Consider the following 7,487-nt stretch of genomic DNA (forward strand, 5'->3'; position numbering starts at 1 on the left):
TGTTTTTGACAACAGAGGTAATATTCTTACATTTGAACAATTTATAACATTGAAAGAGTTTCCAATTCCTTTCAGTGAGTTTATTTCTGTGATCAAAGCCATTCCCAGTGGTCTAACTACACTCATGAAAACTCATCTTAGCTTTGGTAATGATCACAAAGTTTATCCAGAACTCAGATTGGAAGGCGTGGGCTTACTTGAGAAATCTTGTTGTAATAAATATATAAGACAAATTCTTCATTCACAAAACCAACTTCCACCGAGAGGAAAATGTTTCTGGAACATGCTTATTATTCCTGACATTGTCTGGATAAATGCCTGGTTAAGGCCTTACAAATATTGTATACCAAACAAAGTTAAGGAAGTGCACTTTAAAAGTTTACATTTATTTACATTTAAAATGTTACATAAGATACTGTATATCCATGTAATTCTATGATATCCACATTTGTGGCTGTTGATGATATCTGCGTTTTCCGTGAAAAAAAGGTGTGAATCTGTCCCACTTTAATGTAAATGTTCTTTAATGTAAATTTGTGTCAGAATTTTGGGAAAACCTTGAAAAATACTTATTTACCATTATGAACACGACCCATGTTTTTGACATGAAAGATATAATATGTTACTATTGCAATGATAACAAGACCATTCAAATGATTGTTCATTTTTTTTTAATTCTTGTTGCCAAATACTTTCTACACAAACAAAAATTCCCAAATTCTATACCAAAATTACAAATTTTTCTGATTGAATGTAACTATTTTATTAAAACATTAATCCTAGTGAATAACAACAACAATAACATCCTCCTGAATCATTATAGATTTTTTCAGAGTGATTACAACTACACTAGAATAGTTAATTATTTATATGTTTTGTCTGTTTTAGTATTTTCTTGTTAATACCTGTGTTCTGTTCTGTATGATGTAACAATGTAAATTGTAGATCTGCATTTTGAATAAAAAAATATATAAATCAAATCAAATATAAAAAGAGGCACTTCTGCTGCGTCTCTTTCTGCTGACTGGAGTGAGCAACGCAGTTGAGGAACCAAAAGTTTATTTTCATTTATTTCAGAAAAGTGTAATATTATATTAAGTCGTTCAAAGAGAAGCATGTGTTGATTGATTCGTTTTTAATGAGTGATAATTTAAAACAAACTTTAGACCCACTACATATTTACATTGAACCATAGTTCTGACATGGATCATTTTGACCCCAGAGCCATATCTTTTATCAGAGCCAAAATGTGGTTTATTCCATTTTTCATGACTTTGTCAATCAACTTGTTCTTAATACATCTAAATCATGGTTTAGTGTTTCTGTATCAATATGGACTTTTATCAAATTCAAATCCTTTGTATTCCTACTACAATGTTAAAACATTCTACATTGTGACATCATTCAAATATTCTACATTGTGACATTTCATTGATATCATGAAACAACTACTTCATGTATGTATTTTCTGATGTTTGATCAGAGATCTTTTATCAGAGTATCTCTTGTGACATTGATCACAGCTATGAGATGTCTCTCCTGTGTGTGTTCTCTGGTGTATAGTCAGATGGCTAGATGTAACAAATCTCTTCCCACATTGATCACAGCTATAAGGTTTCACTCCTGTGTGTGCTCTCAGATGTACTATCAGCCAGCTTGAGTGATTAAACCTCTTCCCACATTGAGTACAGTTAAAAGGTTTCTCTACTGTGTGTATTTTCTGGTGTGATTTTAAATCTGTTGAACTAACAAAACTCTTTCCGCAGTCAGAGCAGTGGTAAGGTTTCTCTCCGGTGTGCGCTCTCAGATGTACTATCAGGCAGCTTGAGTGAGTAAAACTCTTCCCACATTGATCACAGCTATAAGGTTTCTCTCCAGTGTGAATTCTCATGTGTACTTTTAGTGATTCTGATCTTAAGTAACTCTTCCCATAATCAAAACAGTGGTGAGATTTCTCTCCTGTGTGTACTCGCTGGTGTATTTTAAGTTCTGATGAAGATTTACAACCTTTCCCACAGTCAGAGCAGAAATGAGATTTCTTCCCTGTGGGTCTCCTCTGGTGTTTCTTGAGGTGATATGATCTATAGAGACTCTTCTCTGCCTCGTTAGCATCATGATGTTGTTGAGGCTCCCCAGAGGATCCACGATAGTCACGTCTCTCTCCTGTGTGAACAACAAAGTCAGACAGATGGTTAAAGGCCCACAACAGCAGAAATCCACTGTGAAAGGTGATGCCAACAGCGTAGCCATGATGTTGTACAACAATTGACGTCTGTAATGAATGTTAAAATTACTTGACAATTGTCTTATTTAAGACAGTCAAGTGAGCAACAATAGTCATATTTAGTCTTGTTTTCACATTAGTAGTAACATCAATGATTTTAGGCTAGAAAAAAGTAAAAGTTGTTGAAATCCTAAGCAGTGTGCCAGATGACTTTTGGTCTCCAATATAGGCCCCTTTCTGTGTTTGCTAAAATTGTGACAAGGGCGATGCACATGCAATTTGGTTGCAGAAACACCTCCCTGATAATGCAGAAACCACTAGTTATGGATGTTGTATATCTGCCTGAAGCAAAAAAGGTGAGCAAAGATTAGAGTTTTTCCACAATGTATTCTGAATATGACAACACACTATCAGTGCAAGATCAGGAGTGCTACTCAAGGAAACTCACATTAAGCTCTGTGTCTATTCACTAATTCACCACCGTGGGGGAAAACTCAGGGGAGTTCTCATAGGCTGACAGCAGATATAGCCTCCATTTACAGGTTACTTATGAGTGCATTTCACACTACTTTGGATTATAATTGTAAGGTTCATTTGAATGTACTGATTAATATAATGTTTATGTTTTTGTCAAAAATGTACTACTTTGTATTTAAAAACGACTTTAACCAGTAAAATGTTCTTTGGCTATTATTCTAAAATGGATGACATTTTTTTTTAAATGATCTATCTTCAGACAATACCCCATAATGACATCACACCAAAATAGTACCCCATAACAGTGAATACAGTTTAGAAATGCTTGCTTACCAGGGAACTTTTGGCTAAACCAACTATATCATACTATGACCAATAAGCATACTACAAACTCAATGTACGACACAAATAGTACAGTTAGTATGAGTATTCCAACACAGCTCAGGTCTCCGGGCTGCCATTTTGTTTCTGTTTAAATCCTAGGTTGCCCCTTTAAAAAAGCCACACAACAAACAAACAATCTGCAGTTGAAACAATAACAAAGATGTCATTATTTTTTTACTCCAATGTTTAGAAACAAATGTCAGATTTCCCCTTTAACACCACACACATCAGTCCCACCACTGCCTCTGTTTTTAACACAGTAACGGTACCTACAGTTGAAGTCGAAAGTTTACATACACCTTAGCCAAATACATTTAATCTCATCACAATTCCTGACATTTAATCCTAGTAAAAATTCCTTGTCTTAGGTCAGTTAGGATCACCACTTTATTTTAAGAATGTGAAATGTGAAAATAATGGTAGAGAATGATTTATTTCAGCTTTTATGTCATCAAATTCCCAGTGGGTCAGAAGTTTACATACACTCAATTAGTATTTGGTAGCATTGCCTTTAAATTGTTTAACTTGGGTCAAACGTTTCGGGTAGCCTTCCACAAGCTTCCCACAATAAGTTGGGTGCATTTTGGCCCATTCCTCCTGACAGAGCTGGTGTAACTGTGTCAGGTCTGTAGGCCTCCTTGCTCGCACACGCTTTTTCAGTTCTGCCCACACATGTTCTATACGATTGAGGTCAGGGCTTTGTGAGGGCCACTCCAATACCTTGACTTTGTTGTCCTTAAGCCATTTTGCCACAACTTTGGAAGTATGCTTGGGGTCATTGTCCATTTGGAAGACCCATTTGCGACCAAGCTTTAACTTCCTGACTGATGTCTTGAGATTTTACTTCAATATATCCACATAATTTCCCCACCTCATGATGCCATCTAATTTGTGAAGTGCACTAGTCTCTCCTGCAGCAAAACACCCCCACAACATGATGCTGCCACCGCCATGCTTCACATTTGGGATGGTGAGCTTTGGTTTGCAAGCCTCTCCCTTTTTCTTCCAAACATAACGATGGTCATTATGGCCAAACAGTTCTATATTTGTTTCATCAGACCAGAGGACTTTTCTCCAAAAAGTACGATTCACTGATGTGGCCATCAACCTCCTCCTTCACATCTGACTCCTCATGATCAACCTCCTCCTTCACATCTGACTCCTGATGATCAACCTCCTCCTTCACATCTGACTCCTGTGATCAATCCAGAGCGTCTTCGTTTTTGGGGGGAATCCCGATGGACGTCATCGAATAGGCCGTCATCACGACCACCACCCACAAGTTAATTGTCATTCGGGTTATCAATAGGAAGAGCATCAGCAATATGTCATGTCTGGTAACTTGTCTCGTTCAATGGATTTACATTGGCAGGTGCACAGGGAGAAACCCCATTAAAAAAAATCAGTCGATCTCAAACTGTGGAAAAACTTTTGGAAGTCTTTATCAAAGTCTGTGGCCTGTGATGTTGGGACAAATGATAGTCCCTTATTATACAAGCGACAAAATACACAAATTCTACAGCACAACGGCAGAGTCATGGAGACTTCTGACAGGTACCATTATTTTCTCATGCAATTACAGTAGGTTGTACCCAATTGGTTCTCTCTCTAGGTCATGCCAGTAGGTTACAGTAGGTTGTACCCAATTGGTTTTCTCTCTAGGTCGTGTCAGTAGGTTACAGTAGGTTGTACCCAATTGGTTTTCTCTCTAGGTCGTGTCAGTAGGTTACAGTAGGTTGTACCCAATTGGTTTTCTCTCTAGGTCGTGTCAGTAGGTTACAGTAGGTTGTACCCAATTGGTTCTCTCTCTAGGTCATGTCAGTAGGTTACAGTAGGTTGTACCCAATTGGTTCTCTCTCTATGGAAACAATTATCAACCCAATGTGGAAAGTGTTGAATTTGGTCAACAACAAAATGAATGGCTTATTTGCTACGTGAGGTTTACTTGATCTAACAGAAGTGTCGTAATTCTTAAATTGTTATGTGGACACGTGACATACCGACAACTTTGATAAAAAACACTATAGGAGTTGTCTCCAGATCGCTATGCATATTCATGCTAGTAGCTTAGCATCTCTCTCCATTGAATACAGGCGGTTGACGACAACAACCCTCATAGATTATAAACAATAGATTACAATAATAATAGATCCACCAATCCAAAGAAAGGATAGGCGGGAGCTAGACAACCAACAGTGCCGCTTTGTGGACAACGACTCCGCTTGTTAGGGCAGAGACGTATTGTCAGTATATCCATAATCGTTGGTGTAGCCAACCCAACTCTCGCATGGCACTATTGGGGGCACTGTGTGTAGTAAATCATAACTACATTAAAATCATTACATGCCGTGGCCCCCAGATAGACCCTTCTCAAATATATATGTTAAGTCACTTTTTGGAAACGGAACGGAGAAAACAAGGGGTAGCTTGCTCTCTACGTCGTCTGATTCTAGACATATCAGTCATCATCCTTGGGCCCTCCCTTGATGAGGTATTGACGAGACAACTCCGAATATCCAAAGTGAAAACCCAATTTAAGGCGGTACTTACTGATGTAAATCAGATCTCCTATCTCCACCTCTTCATCTTTCAATGTGACAGAAATCTCCCCTTCCTTCTTCACGACAAAGACGACATCCTCTTTCTCATCCTCCTCTTTCACTGTGAACGCGTCTTCCTCTTCTTTCACTGTAACGTCTTCCTCTTTCACTGTAACAGCCTCACCCTCAATTTATTTTTTAACTGTGACATCCTCCTCTTCCTTCTCCTCTTTCACTACAATGTTCAGCCCCAGAGCTTCTTTCTCCGTCCAGCAGACCTCTTCTTTAGAAGGAGGGGAGAAGCTTACTGACCCCATGTTCGGGGATATTAGCTAGCTAGCTATCATTAGCGACTAAGCTACTGCTAATTTAACCAGCCAGCTACTATATCTGACTAATAGAAAATAACGTAACATTAAATTAAATAGGCTAACAAGTATATACGATAGAAGTGTGTCTAAAACACAGCAGCTAATATACACCGAAAGCGTAAAAACAGCTTGAATCTTTCGGCTACGTTGGCTAGCAAGCTACCGAGGTGGTTGACTTGTTGTTTTTGATGAACCGTCCACTACATTACACGTCACGATAGCGGCATCGCTGGCTCTGCTGACTGGAGTGGGAAATGCAGATAGCAACATCGCCGTCTGCTGACTGGAGTGGGAAATGCAGTTGAGGAAATGGATTTCATTAAATAATGCTATTATATTGAGACATACAAAGACAGGAATGTGTTGATTGATTAGTGCGAATACATTTTATTTTACTACAGCACATTTAAGGCAGTTTCATTAAGTCAAACTGAATCTAAATAAGTAGCCAGCTACTGTCAGTCTATACTGCTCCTACATGGTGTAACAATACAACATGTAGATGTATATAATGAACAGACTAGGTCTATACTGCTCCTACATGGTGTAACAATACATCATGTAGATGTATATAATGAACAGACTAGGTCTATACTGCTCCTACATGGTGTAACAATACATCATGTAGATGTATATAATGAACAGACTAGGTCTATACTGCTCCTACATGGTGTAACAATACATCATGTAGATGTATATAATGAACAGACTAGGTCTATACTGCTCCTACATGGTGTAACAATACATCATGTAGATGTATATAATGAACAGACTAGGTCTATACTGCTCCTACATGGTGTAACAATACATCATGTAGATGTATATAATGAACAGACTAGGTCTATACTGCTCCTACAGGGTGTAACAATACATCATGTAGATGTATATAATGAACAGACTAGGTCTATACTGCTCCTACATGGTGTAACAATACATCATGTAGATGTATATAATGAACAGACTAGGTCTATACTGCTCCTACAGGGTGTAACAATACATCATGTAGATGTATATAATGAACAGACTAGGTCTATACTGCTCCTACATGGTGTAACAATACATCATGTAGATGTATATAATGAACAGACTAGGTCTATACTGCTCCTACAGGGTGTAACAATACATCATGTAGATGTATATAATGAACAGACTAGGTCTTTACTGCTCCTACATGGTGTAACAATACATCATGTAGATGTATATAATGAATAGACTAGGTCTATACTGCTCCTACATGTTGTAACAATACATCATGTAGATGTATATAATGAACAGACTAGGTCTATACTGCTCCTACAGGGTGTAACAATACATCATGTAGATGTATATAATGAACAGACTAGGTCTATACTGCTCCTACATGGTGTAACAATACATCATGTAGATGTATATAATGAACAGACTAGGTCTATACAGCTCCTACATGGTGTAACAATACATCATGTAGATGTATATAATGAACAGACTAGGTCTATACTGCTCCTACATGGT

General features: G+C 37.8%; 1 long non-coding RNA gene across 1 annotated transcript; it reads right to left on the minus strand.

The window, feature by feature from the left end:
- Positions 1–506: 506 nt before the first annotated feature.
- On the minus strand, positions 507–6,191 carry LOC129856008 (uncharacterized). The gene is made up of 2 exons (XR_008759592.1): positions 5,636–6,191; positions 507–2,163 (listed from the first exon to the last, which is right to left on the minus strand). It is a non-coding gene; the product is annotated as an uncharacterized LOC129856008 (long non-coding RNA).
- Positions 6,192–7,487: the final 1,296 nt, after the last annotated feature.

The sequence above is a fragment of the Salvelinus fontinalis genome, chromosome 5 (genome assembly GCF_029448725.1).
Source record: "Salvelinus fontinalis isolate EN_2023a chromosome 5, ASM2944872v1, whole genome shotgun sequence".
In the NCBI taxonomy this organism is placed as follows: domain Eukaryota; kingdom Metazoa; phylum Chordata; class Actinopteri; order Salmoniformes; family Salmonidae; genus Salvelinus; species Salvelinus fontinalis.